The sequence below is a fragment of the Doryrhamphus excisus genome, chromosome 1, assembly GCF_030265055.1.
Source record: "Doryrhamphus excisus isolate RoL2022-K1 chromosome 1, RoL_Dexc_1.0, whole genome shotgun sequence".
Classification (NCBI taxonomy): Eukaryota; Metazoa; Chordata; class Actinopteri; order Syngnathiformes; family Syngnathidae; genus Doryrhamphus; species Doryrhamphus excisus.
In genome coordinates, this window is record NC_080466.1 from 19,087,853 (window position 1) to 19,101,555 (window position 13,703).

Below are 13,703 nucleotides of genomic sequence, written 5' to 3' on the forward strand. Positions count from 1 at the left end.
ACCAGATGGAGGGGTAGGATTTAATAAGCTTTGCTTCTTCCTACTTCTTTTGGACATGTGGAACTGTGAACTGATTATGTGATGCATTCAATTGTAATCTGATGCATGTTCAAATGAAATAAAACCATTACCATGTATTCCAGGTCCAAAACAGCCCTAGACCATCACACTACCGCCACCATATTTTACTGTTTGTATGATCTATGATCAGACCACAGAATATTTTTCCAAAGGTCTTTGTGATCATCTAGAAGATTTCTGGCTCACATTCATACCTATGGACAATTTGGAGTCGCCAATTAACCTAGCATGTTTTTGGAATGTGGCGGCACGGCGGTCGAGTGGTGAGCATGCAGACCTCACAGCTAGGAGGACCGGGGTTTGATTCCACCCTCGGCCATCTCTGTGTGGAGTTTGCATGTTCTCCCCGTGCATGCGTGGGTTTTCTCCGGGTACTCCGGTTTCCTCCCACATTCCAAAAACATGCTAGGTTAATTGGCGACTCCAAATTGGTATGAATAGGTATGAATGTGAGTGTGAATGGTTGTTTGTCTATATGTGCCCTGTGGTTGGCTGGCCACCAGTCCAGGGTGTACCCCGCCTCTCGCCCGAAGACAGCTGGGATAGGCTCCAGCACCCCTGCGACCCTCGTGAGAAAAAAGCGGTAGAAAATGAATGAATGTTTTTGGAATGTGGGAGGAAACCGCAGTACCCGGAGAAAACCCACGCATGCACGGGGAGTTCATGCAAACTCCACACAGAGATGGCCGAGGGTGGAATTGAACCCTGGTCTCCTAGCTGTGAGGTCTGTGCGCTATCCACTCGACCGCTGTGCCGCCGGAAACAGTATATGGCTTTAATTAAATTAATTACCAGAATTATCTTGCTCTGCAAGACAACATTAACTTTACATTATTTCCGATTAAAAATGGTTTATAAATAAGAATAATGTGACTTACAGTACAAATTACGTTTGACTTTTAAATGAACGGGCTGGCTGTTTCGGCAACTTTCGGTTCCACAAAAAGCCGCTGATGATGATGCTTGCAAAGTTGTCCGCAAGTGCAGCATCCATTCTGAGCCCCTTTCAAGTGGAGCACCAGCACGGCATCGTTCAATCAAAAACACTATTCCGGGGAATAAAGGAAAGGGGGGGGGGGGATTTTTGAAGCCATCTCGTGAGCAAGATTCCTCAGATGGCGCCTTCAATAGCCCTGAGTGCAAAATTATAACCCTGCTCAAAGTGGCCATGGGGGATGTTTTAATGACAGCTCACACGAGATTGGGCTTCACCCAGCGCGATTAAGGTTAGCCCTTCATGATCAGAGGCAGCGCCATCCAAACAGTTAGTCCAGGAAAACAAGACAGAGACAGACGGAGAGAGAGGGAGGTTTGACACAAAGACACCTGCCCACTCAGCAGATCCTTTAACGCACTTTTGAGCCACGGGGGCCTCGTCGCCGCTAGCCGCCTTGGCTAACAAGTGCAGCGTCCTGTGGATGAGAGGAGAGAGCGACAGCGGTCTGGCGAACATAAAACTCTTTCTGATTAATATTTCATCTCGCAACTTGGGCCTTCAGATGTCTCCAAACTTGCTCTTAGATGACTTAGTTCCGAGGCTACAGTATTGACGCGTCGATCTGCTTCCAAGTTGTTTTTTTTTTTTTTTTTTGCTGGCAGGTCAAATACTTTCATTGGCGGAAGAAATGGCCTTTTGCTGTTGCCAGTTATGAACTACTAATTGTATGCCTTTGAATAACATGTTGCAATTATAATCAAAAGGAAATATAATATGACATTTAGTAATTCATTTCTTAGGGAATCCAATATTTTGCATTGAGAAAAAAAGAGCTAGAACAATGATGGGCAACCTACGGTTCTTGGGCCATACAAGAACATTTGCTCGGCCTTGCCATGCAATTCTTAAAATAAAACGTCTGAGAAACATCATAAAAGCCCCCCCAATAATAAACTACACAATTTGTTATTCATTATTTCTTGAACATTGTCAAATTCAAAATGCGGAAACTTCATCCATCCATTCATTTTCTATGCCTCTTATCCTCACCATGGTAGCGGGGGCATACTGGAGCCTATCCCAGCTGACTTCAGGCAAGCGACGGGGTACACCCTGGACTGGTCGGCAGCCAATCACAGGGCAAAATGTGAAAACCTGGATGCATAAACATTGTTGGTCATTGAGAATTGAGAATAAAATTGAAAAATAACAATGAGAAATTATATTACTATATTATATTATTATTATATTACTTTTATACTTATATTATTAACACATTCAGTAATGTATTTAGCTACAACTGGCAGTGAAAGTATTTTTTAAAATTTCGTTTAATTATATTTATATATTTTTATTTATATAATGTATTTCGATTTTTAATTATTTGAATTATTGTATTTATTTTTATTTTATAATTAATTTAATAATTAATAATTTATTTTATTTTACAATATATTCATTTACTTTAGTTTATTTATTGCAGTAAATGATTTTAATACAAATTTGTAGGATTAAAATTTATACAACTTAATTTAAGTCCTTTACTTATTTTTCCTGGTGAAGAATTAAAAACCTATTTCCTCTGAAATACGTATTTCCCGATACCATTAAATGTAGCATCTCTAACACTGTCATTGATATCATAGGGTAGGCAATATGGTTTAAATAAATTCAGATCTTAGTAGTGGCCCAGCATGAAAACACCTTGTTGTCTTTCACACGATGCATAAAAAAACACGTCCGTTATTATTTTTTTCTTTCCTAAATATTCACTTGGAAAAAAATTAGAAGGATACAAAATCAATAATGCGCAAAGTCCAATTAGGTAAAAAGTGCAGTTTGGAGTTCTGGTGTGATGCCAAGCACATGGGCACGTACTTACTTGTTCCTCCTTTGCATGCAGAAAGAGGCAAACAAAAGGCCAATATGAAAGTCTAATGGTTTGAGCCACAAGCTATTTCACTACAAGTGTGACCAGCACATGAGACCGTATTCAAATAAGTAATGAAGGTTTATGAAAAAAGTCATAATTTGCATTGAAAAATAAGGTGAATCCAAATTGAACCAAATATGCCTCCCAACTCAAACTTGCTAGGGTTCAAACCATCATGCAAAATGCCAGCAAGAGGACCAAAAGTCCACAAGTATGTTTTGTTGTTACATTTATTCGTAAGAAAATCGAAATCGAAAATGTAATGATAACCATAGCACAGGAAATGTAACTCACAGCGACAATGAATATGCCATTAATTACATTAATCACACGTCTTTATTAATTTCAGCATTACCTATAAAATACTACTCCCTTTTCCCCTCACAGTATGTGTTCGTCAGGAAGTAAAAATATGAAAAGTTGTATTTTCAAAATATGAAATTCAAATTTGAGCCACAAGAGAGAAGAAATACAACCTCAGGGAGAAAAAAAAAGGAACGCTAACGCTAAAAACTTTTCTAGTACACACTAATAACCAAAAGTTTGGAGACATCTTCTCATGTTATTGTATGGGAAAGTGTCTTGTAACTTTTGACTGCTAGTGTATGAAAATATCATATATTATATATAATAATATAATATAATATATAATGTAATATATTATATTATATTATATTATGTAATATAAATAAAACATAACATAACATAACATATATATAATAACATCAAATATAATATAATATAATATAATATAATTCTAATAATACCATATAATAATAATAATAATAATACTATTGTGGAAGAGATTACACAAGGAACACAAACAATGTACCAGTCTGAACCAGTTTAAATGAATCATATATTTACATATTATATACATATATACATATTTGAATAGAAAAAGTAATACTGAAATAACAGTGTCTGATATCATTTATCCTGAATTGCTGCAATCTCAATAAACTTTACCATTACGCATATTTATCTTATTTTCCTGTTAAGAAACTCTTAACCAAGTAAATAGAGGAGTGAACAGATATGTTAAATTGTGATGTATGTCAATGTAACTTTGTTAAGCACATGTGATGGGGACCTTATTCAAATGTGGACTGAAGGTTTATGAAAAATGTATTTGTTCATTCATTTCCATTCAAGCGGCATTATCACCCAAACACAAGCAGTAACCTTAAGTTGCTATTTCCATATTGTAATTGAGGTCGGCAAAGCGGCTTTGAAGAAAGTGAAAAAAAGGTACCGGATGAAAATATTTATCTATATGTATATATATATATATATATATATATATATAGCTACCACATGTTTGCATTGACCTTTAATTTGACGAAACGCGCCTTACACAGTCCTCAGCTTCCATGGGGTCAGCCTCTGTGATTATTCACAGCAAAAAAGTAGCAGCTGTTGACTCTGACGGGCCACATTCCCTCGCCAGCCTCCCGCGTTTCAATTTGTCTTGCAGCAAAAAGCCTTAAATAGCGAGTAGGGCCTTTTCCCACACAGGTCCCGGCGAGGTGAAGGAGCCCACTGCTGCCACCGCAGCGGCTGATATGCCGGGGTCTTGCAAGAGGTTAAAACATTCTGCCGATGTTGGAGAAAGCAGCGAGGGGAGGGGGGAGACGGTCCCTCACAGAGTTGGCCCCAGCAACGCTCGGATTCCTAACAGCAAGTGCCAGGTGGTCACAAGATGAATTCATCCGGGCGATGCATAACGCAAAAAGGCGGAGATTATCACACTGCTGCACACCCTAAGGCCGTGGCAGCACAGTTGCTGATTGGAGACATCGGAGAGGAGGGCCCAGGAGAGGTGCCGCTTCTTCCCTCTGGCCTGCAAAGAGGTGTCGGCCCGCTCCGGAGAGACATGGAGGAAGAGAGCAGGCAAAGAGGAAGGGGGTGGCTGGTTCAGAACGATGCTTCACCTCGCCACAGGCGGCTCTCCCATTGGGAGCTGGAGAGGCCTGAAGGCCACACGTACATACGCCAACAAGAGCACACAACTTGTATTCCGCTCCTTAAGACACACAACAAGCTTCTCCGCAGCATATCCTTGGCAGCATCCTTCCCTTCCTTCCTCGTCAAGGGACTCCTAGTCCCAACAAGCTAAGGGTTAATCTCAAACAAGAGTGCGCGTATACGCTTTTACCGCCGTAACCTCGCATTGCTGAATAGTTAAGTCGAGTAGCTATGAGTAGCTCGGGAGGGTGAATATATGCATGCGTGCACTCTTGGAAAAAAAAAAAAAAAAGGTGATGGAGACCAAGAACACGCAAAGCCTGCCAGAAAAAAAGTCTCATCACAATATGGGCGGCCATGTTAAATAAAGATAGCGTAGTACTGTAGTACGCCCATCAACATACAGCAAGAACCAAAAAGGCTCTCCCGTATACTAATGATCTATTTCATTGGATAATTGTCACCATCACAGTCTTTTTATTAAGTACCTTGGTTAGCGTCAAACTCTAACTGAAATGGACTCTAACCAAATCAATGTTTCCCATAAGAATCCCGTATGCTAATGATCTATTCCATTGGCTAATTATCGCCATCAAACAGCCTTTTTATTAAGTACCTTGGTTAGCGTCAAACTCTAACTGAAATGGACTCTAACCAAATCAATGTTTCCCATAAGAATCCTGTATACTAATGATCTATTCCATTGGCTAATTATCGCCATCACACAGCCTTTTTATTAAGTACCTTGGTTAGCGTCAAACTCTAACTGAAATGGACTCTAACCAAATCAATGTTTCCCATAAGAAATTATTTAAATGAAATTAATCCAGTGTTTTTGGTGGGAGGTGAGACACGATGGGAGTACTTTCAGTGTCAGTGCAGACCCGCCAACATGTACACATTTATAGTATTTTTATACGCAATTTGAATCTTAAATACTCGCGTATGCTCGCCATTGTTTTGCATTTTCCGGTCTTTACTTTCATTCCGTTCCTCCACTGACAAGAAACTTTCAGATTTGGTTATTGAACTTTTCAACTTCTTCATTCATCTTAATATTTTTGGCATTTCCATGTGCAAAATATTGAGGGTAATCTGCTTTCTTAGAACCATTCCTGGTAATACTGTTTGTATATAATACTTTTGACTGTAATATTCTTTCTTACACACCTTTAAAATATTTTGAACTTGTTTTTATACAACATACTGTATATGTTTCGACTTTAGTTTTTGGATAATAAACCTCAAATGGGGCTGCACGGTGTTCGAGTGGTTAGCACACAGGTCTCACAGCTAGGAGACCCGAGTTCAATTCCACCTTCGGCCATCTCATTGTGGAGTTTGCATGTTCTCCCCGTGCATGCGTGGGTTTTCTCCAGGTACTCCGGTTTCCTCCCCCATTCCAAAAACATGTTAGGTTAATTGGCGACTCCAAATTGTCCATAGGTATGAATGTGAGTGTGAATGGTTGTTTGTCTATATGTGCCCTGTGATTGGCTGGCCACCAGTCCAGGGTGTACACCTGTAAATCACAACTTAATTTCCCATGTATTTTCTAGTTGTTTATTTATCTATGATAGCATAATGACAAAAATGTATTTTCATGTGGTTTTTTCAAACTTCATCATTAGCACGTTAAGATAATGCTATCTTTTAAGCAGCGTAGACATATGACTATGTAACAGAATATGTAAATGTCCATGTTTCCCCTTTAAAAAGTCCACATGGAGTGAAATAGGAAGCGTGGAAGTGACCTTTTCAAAAACACTCATTCACAAGCCATGTGCATGTTATTGCCATTTGCGTGTTATTCTCCTTTCCGTGTTTTTGCTTATTCTACATAAATTATTGACTGGCTAATTTGGTCTGCAGGCCCCTGTGAGACACACTGCAGCATGGGCATGACAGCTTTATCTATTAGACTGAGGCCAATGACAGCCTTGTTCCGGCTGTGTGTGTGTGTGTGTGTGTGTGTGTGTGTGTGTGTGTGTGTCCGTGCGTGCATGTACTTGTGCATCAGTGTTGGTGTCAGAGAATGAGTGGGTGGGGAGTGTGTGTGTGGGGGGGGGGGGGGGGGGGTTCAGGCTCATTCTCAGTTGCATTAGCAGAGGAGCAGGACTGGGACACATCAACATCTTAATCAATACGCGAGAGTCAATTACTGAGGAAGCGCGTGCTTAAGCAAGATCTGATTATTGGGTTCATGTTCAGTCCACCAAATGGACCAAATCAATGTGATGTGATATGTGCTATATACACTCCCCCAAACACACACACTCATCGCATCATGTCCTGTCCTGTCACCTCCCCTGTCCTCATGTTCCCAACCACTGTCGCTATCTTTTTAAATGAGGGAAGGATGCGATGCTGATCAAAGGGACAAATAAAGAGGATGGATATCCATATAAGCTTAAATTTCTTCGACAAGAGCTGTCCTATCTAGTCATTGAGTGTCTAAAAAATTGGTGCAAGATCCTTACATCTTAGACATTTAGACACCCAATGACTAGATAGGACAGCTCTAGTCGAAGAAATTGGTGCAAGATCCTTACATCTTAGACACTTAGACAATGACTAGATAGGACAGCTCTAGTTGAAGAAATTGGTGCAAGATCCTTACATTTTAGACACTTAGACACTCAATGACTAGATAGGACAGCGCTAGTCGAAGATATTGGTGCAAGATCCTTACATCTTAGACATTTAGACACTCAATGACTAGATAGGACAGCTCTTGTCGAAGAAATTGGTGCAAGATCCTTACATCTTAGACATTTAGACACTCAATGACTAGATAGGACAGCTCTAGTCAAAGAAATTGGTGCAAGATCCTTACATTTTAGACACTTAGACACTCAGTGACTAGATAGGACAGCTCTAGTCGAAGAAATTGGTGCAAGATCCTTACATCTTAGACATTTAGACACTCAATGACTAGATAGGACAGCTCTAGTCAAAGAAATTGGTGCAAGATCCTTACATTTTAGACACTTAGACACTCAGTGACTAGATAGGACAGCTCTAGTCGAAGAAATTGGTGCAAGATCCTTACATCTTAGACACTTAGACAATGACTAGATAGGAAGAAAGAGGATGGATATCCATATAAGCTGATATTTATTAGTTGATGTGATGAAATAAATGTCAAAGTTCATAAAAAAATGTGTTTATTGTATTTTAAAAAAATTGTGTTCTGGGTTCCGCTATGTAACATTTAAATCAGGGGTGTCAAACTCATGCCACAGAGGGCCGAGACACTGCAGGTTTTCCTTCCAGCTGGTCACCAAAGCAGGTGATTTTAATGATCAACACCATCTTCAATTTGAGTGAAGGAGCTCATCGATTAAATGAGAAAACCTGCAGCGCTTCAGACCTCCATTGACACATGTGATTTAAATCATGTAGACATGTATTAAACTTATATCATAGTAGAAAACATTACAACAAAAACGCCTGCCCCGACAGCTAACCAGGATGCAGAACAGCAGGACAGCTGACTGATGAAGTCATCGCTTCATGCTCAAAGACGAGATAGGACAGTTCTCGCCTGATTTGATAGGACAGCTCCAGTCTAAGAAGTGGTTGCAAGAACCATTTAAAGATGTAAGGATCTTGCACCAATTTCTTCGACACTCAATGACTAGATAGGACAGCTCTCGTTGAAGAAATTGGTGCAAGATCCTTACATCTTAACGACTTAGACAATGACTAGATAGGACAGCTCTGGTTGAAGAAATTAGTGCAAGATCATTACATCATAGACACTTGGACAATGACTACATAGGACAGCTCTAATTGAAGAAATTGGTGCAAGATCCTTATATCTTAGACACTTAGACAGTGACTAGATAGGACAGCTCTTGCCTGACTTGATAGGACAGCTCCAGTCTAAGAATTTGTTGCAAGATCCAGTGTATTAATCCTTTAAAGATTTAAGCATCTTGCACCAATTTCTTAGACACTCAATGACTAGATAGAACCAGAGGTGTCCTATCTAGTCATAGATAGGACTAGAGCTGTCCTATCTAGTCATTGAGTGTCTAAGTGTCTAAGATGTAAGGATCTTGCACCAATTTCTTTGACACGCAATGACTAGATAGGACAGCTCTAGTCCTATCTATGACTAGATAGGACACCTGTAGTATTATTAGTCATTGAGTGTGTAGGACAGCTCTAGTCAAAGAAATTGGTGCAAGATCCTTACATCTTAGACACTTAGACACTCAATAACTAGATAGGACAGCTCTAGTCAAAGAAATTGGTGAAAGATCCTTACATCTTAGACACTTAGACACTCAATAACTAGATAGGACAGCTCTAGTCTAAGAAATTGGTGCAAGATCCTTACATCATTAAAGGATAAATACATTGGATCTTGCAACAATCTCTCAGACTGAACTGTCCTATCTAGTCATTGAGTGTGAACTGATGAAGCCTGCTCGTATGAGAGGCGAAACATTTTCTGAGACAACCTGTACAGTCCAGTTGCAATCGATTCAATGGCCTGAGAATGGCTGTATGAAAGGGCACAGCACTACATATTCAATGGGTTTTGTATAAAAAGGTACAGGTGAATAAATGCCAGAGCTTCTCTTTTGCAGTAACTGTGTGAAAGACTGGGACCACTTCACAGGCAACACGACAAATGCGAATGAGAGTACAAAATATGGGTGATGAAATGAAATGCCGGGTGGTAGTGAAAGGACCGGAAAAAAAAAAAAAAAAAAAAATCAATAGCTCAGAGATTTTTAACTAACGTTTTTTTTCTTTGTTTTGTGTTTTTTTTTTCTTCTCACTAAATCTTTTTTATCTCGTAAGCTGCCAAACATCACCGGTGAAACTTGCACGAGGCAGCCATTGCCAGAGGCTGAATCATAGCAATATTGATTTGATTATGTAAAAAGCTCGGAGGAACCTCAAGCCAGATGCAGAAATAACTCCTCACCTGCATCCAGTGGGAGCACACACACACACACACATATCACACACAGGGCTAGAAAGGACAAAGACAACACCAGGAGACAATATTGTCAAGGATAAAATGCATAATTACTCTCCCTTCACTTCCTAGATTTTCCCAGTACTCTTCCATTTGTGGTTTTCTCTGTGTTGCTGGAACATAATTAACATCCTGGACTCTACACAACCAGGAAGTTATGAACTCAAGAAAAGTGTATAAGTGTGTGTGCACCACTCAGCTAATAGTAAAGCAGGGGAAATGTTTGGTCTGTGATCTATGGCACCCTCTTCTGGACCCACTATCTCTGAGTGAAACATGACAGTAGCTTTTTGTTGCAGATTACAAAATAAAATGGAGTAAAGTTAACAGCTAATAAGCAAATAAGCATCCAAGACATGTAAATGTATGAGTGAACGACCTAATGTTGTTATATGCGAGGCAAAACGATGCTCTGGGCTCGGCACTAATTGGGCCACCTTTGTTCCCCAGCATCGGTGCATTTATGTGAGCCACGTGGCCTAAATTATGATTCCACCTCAGTGAATCTCCATCCCAATCAAATGACTGGAACATTGTGGTCAGGCTTGGTGTAATTGGGCCGTGGGGCTGGCGTCCCATGTAAGAATACTAATCAGATCACATGAGGAGGGTCTTCAAAAAAAGACAAGATGAGGTTTCAACCAATCTATGCGAGCGTGTGATTAGGCAGGCATAAAAACGGGCTACAATGACCCATCATAAAGGCTTTTTTCTTGCGTATCTATACGCTTTACTTTTTTTTTTGCTGGAATAGGCGACTCTACTGTTTGGGGTGTTTGCACCCGTGCATTTAGATATAAAAAAAAATAGTGGACAATTTATTGGAAGATTATTTTATGAGGTTATTCAGAGGAAAAGGGGCCCTTAAATGTATTTTCCATGAACTATTAACCGTTAATGTTCTTTTACACATTGTAAAAACAATACTGGTTTCCCCCACTTCACTTCTGATAAGTTCATGGAAGAATACGTCATTGTTGTTTGAGATTTTGGTGTTGTATTAGAAATAAATGGCCTGGGGGCCATAAGTGGCACACTGTTAGTTTTTTATTTGCCTGCAGCACATTATAGAAATAAAATTCCAGCATCACAAACATGTTTACGACCTTCTTTTTTAGAAGGTTTTTTTTTATCATTAGAGCCCTCTAGACATATTATAACACCCCTATAGTAGTTTCTTTTTTGACTACCGAGTCCTCTCGAGTTAGCTGTAGCGTCCTTACAGAGTAACATAGTGTGACGTTCTTTTAGAGTTTTATTTTAGTGCTCAATTCCAACACGGAACACAGTTCAGGGGTCGCACAATTGATTTTGTATATTTTTTTTCTTGCTGTAATTTTGCCTTGGGTTTTGCAATGTTGTAATATTTTCGTCCGCAAAACAAAAAAGGTGGTTCCATTGTAATTACAATTCAATATCCAGAAATGAAGATATTTATGTTTAATTTTTGGAATTGGAAGTTTTTCCACACTGGAAAAGTGTATAAATAAGACCAAAAGTTAACCACACTTAGCTTTGAAAAAGCGACACTATAATGCATATAGGGCTGCACGGCGATCGAGTGGTTAGCATGCAGACCTCACAGCTAGGAGACCAGGGTTCAATTCCAGCCTTGACCATCTCTTTGTGGAGTTTGCATGTTCTCCCCGTGCATGCGTGGGTTTTCTCCAGGTACTCCGGTTTCCTCCCACATTCCAAAAACATGCTAGGTTAATTGGCGACTCCAAATTGTCCATAGGTATGAATGTGAGTGTGAATGGTTGTTTGTCTATATCTGCCCTGTGATTGGCTGGCCACCAGTCGAGAGTGTACCCCGCCTCTCGCCCGAAGACAGCTGGGATAGGCTCCAGCACCCGCGCGACCCTTGTTAGGATAAGTGGTAGAAAATGAATGAATGAATGAATATTGCATATCATTCATGAAGATTTTTCAGGTAATTGTATTTGTTTTTCTGCCAATACTTTTATCGCAATTTTTTTATTTTTATTTTTATTTTTATTTTTATTTTTATTTTTATTTTTATTTTTATTTTTATTTTTATTTTTATTTTTATTTTTATTTTTATTTTTATTTTTATTTTTATTTTTATTTTTAGTAATCATCACTTATCGTTCTAAGTCTAGGAGAGAAACAGCAATGAATAAAAGCAAAGTTTACTTTGTCACCATCACATTTTCGCCTTCATTCTGCATGATTGTTTATTAACGAGATTTCAAGCGAGGAGCACCGTGCACGGTTTCACAGCTAACTTCCATCGACAATTGTAAGAGTAAACATCAATTGCAGTTGCACTTAATCATATTATCACGCTAATCGGTATTGACTTTGGCTCGGATCGAGAAAACAGAAGAGGCTTTAGGGAAACAGAAGAAAAGAGCTCTTAGTGGAAGATTTGAGGTTTTGCGTCACATTGATTTGAATAGCATTTTGAATCTTAATGGAGCAAAGGTTTAATTCCAAAGTTTCATTGCAGTAAAATAATCAAAAACTCTACTTAGCACTAAGCATAATTGGCATTAATTTTGGAGTATCTCTTAAAGATTACTCCCACACTGGATATACACAATCAGCATATTATGCAATCAATTTACAATAGATTTCCTTTGCTAATTCTCTCTTTAATAACTTCATGGCAAAAGTAGTCATGATAATTATGTTTCAAGGTGATATCAAGGGAGATGTTTTTTCCAATCAATAAATAGCAAATAAAGACTATTATTATTGAAACACTGTGCATGAGGCCACCAAACATAGCAGCTCCATCCGTCATCCCCGCTGACACAAACAACTGCACAGTGTCATAAAATGTGCATTCGTCATGACACATAGTGATTTGTCAGGAGGCCATCATTCATAGTTTATAATGGCCGCCTTTCTTCTTCGTCTTCCTCGCCCGGCCGGCGACGTTAATGTTGTTTAAATGCCCGGAGGAGCTGCACAACAACACCAGATAGCATCCATCTCCACCAATCAGTGGATCAGTACCTGGGAGAGCCCCAGAGAGCCTCTGGATGAGGCCAGTTAGGGTGCTATCTGGTCTGGTTAGTGGATTACCTTCCCCTTGGAAGGTTCAGCGGGTAAATAACAGACGTGTGGCTGATTTGATGGCGGAGACAGAAACTATCCTTCACTGTATTTGTGGTGTGATTGTGTTGGGTTCATTTAAATATTATTAGAAGCACCATTGATAATTATCATATATATATATATGTATATATATATACATATATATATATATATATATATAACACCTCAGTGGCACGGCGGTGGAGTGGTTAGCGCGCAGACCTCACAGCTAAGAGACCAGGTTTCAATTCCGCCCTCGGCCATCTCTGTGTGGAGTTTGCATGTTCTCCCTGTGCATGCGTGGGTTTTCTCCGGGTACTCCGGTTTCCTCCCACATTCCAAAAACATGCTAGGTTAATTGGCGACTCCAAATTGTCCATAGGTATGAATGTGAGTGTGAATGGTTGTTTGTCTATATGTGCCCTGTGATTGGCTGGCGACCAGTCCGCCTCTCGCCCAAAGACAGCTGGGATAGGCTCCAGCACCTCCTGTGACCCTTGTGAGGATAAACGGTAAAAAATGAATGAATGAAATTTCTGGATAAATAGAGTTAAATAGAGATAAATAAAGTTTTGGCCTCGTGTTTTAGACGGACCTACTCCTAAATTTTGCTAATCATATGTTTTGGTGAAAAGTACTGTAAGTAACCAACACTGTGTTAAGCAGCCCCATGGGGTCAGTGCGTGTACACGGGATTTTCCTCCCTGTGAAGTGTTCAA

General features: G+C 39.6%; 1 protein-coding gene across 1 annotated transcript in view; it reads right to left on the bottom strand.

Annotated features, from left to right (window-relative positions):
• The window catches only part of cntln (centlein, centrosomal protein), a 377,543-nt gene that overhangs the window by 332,609 nt on the left and 31,231 nt on the right, over nt 1–13,703 (bottom strand). The window lies entirely within an intron of this gene.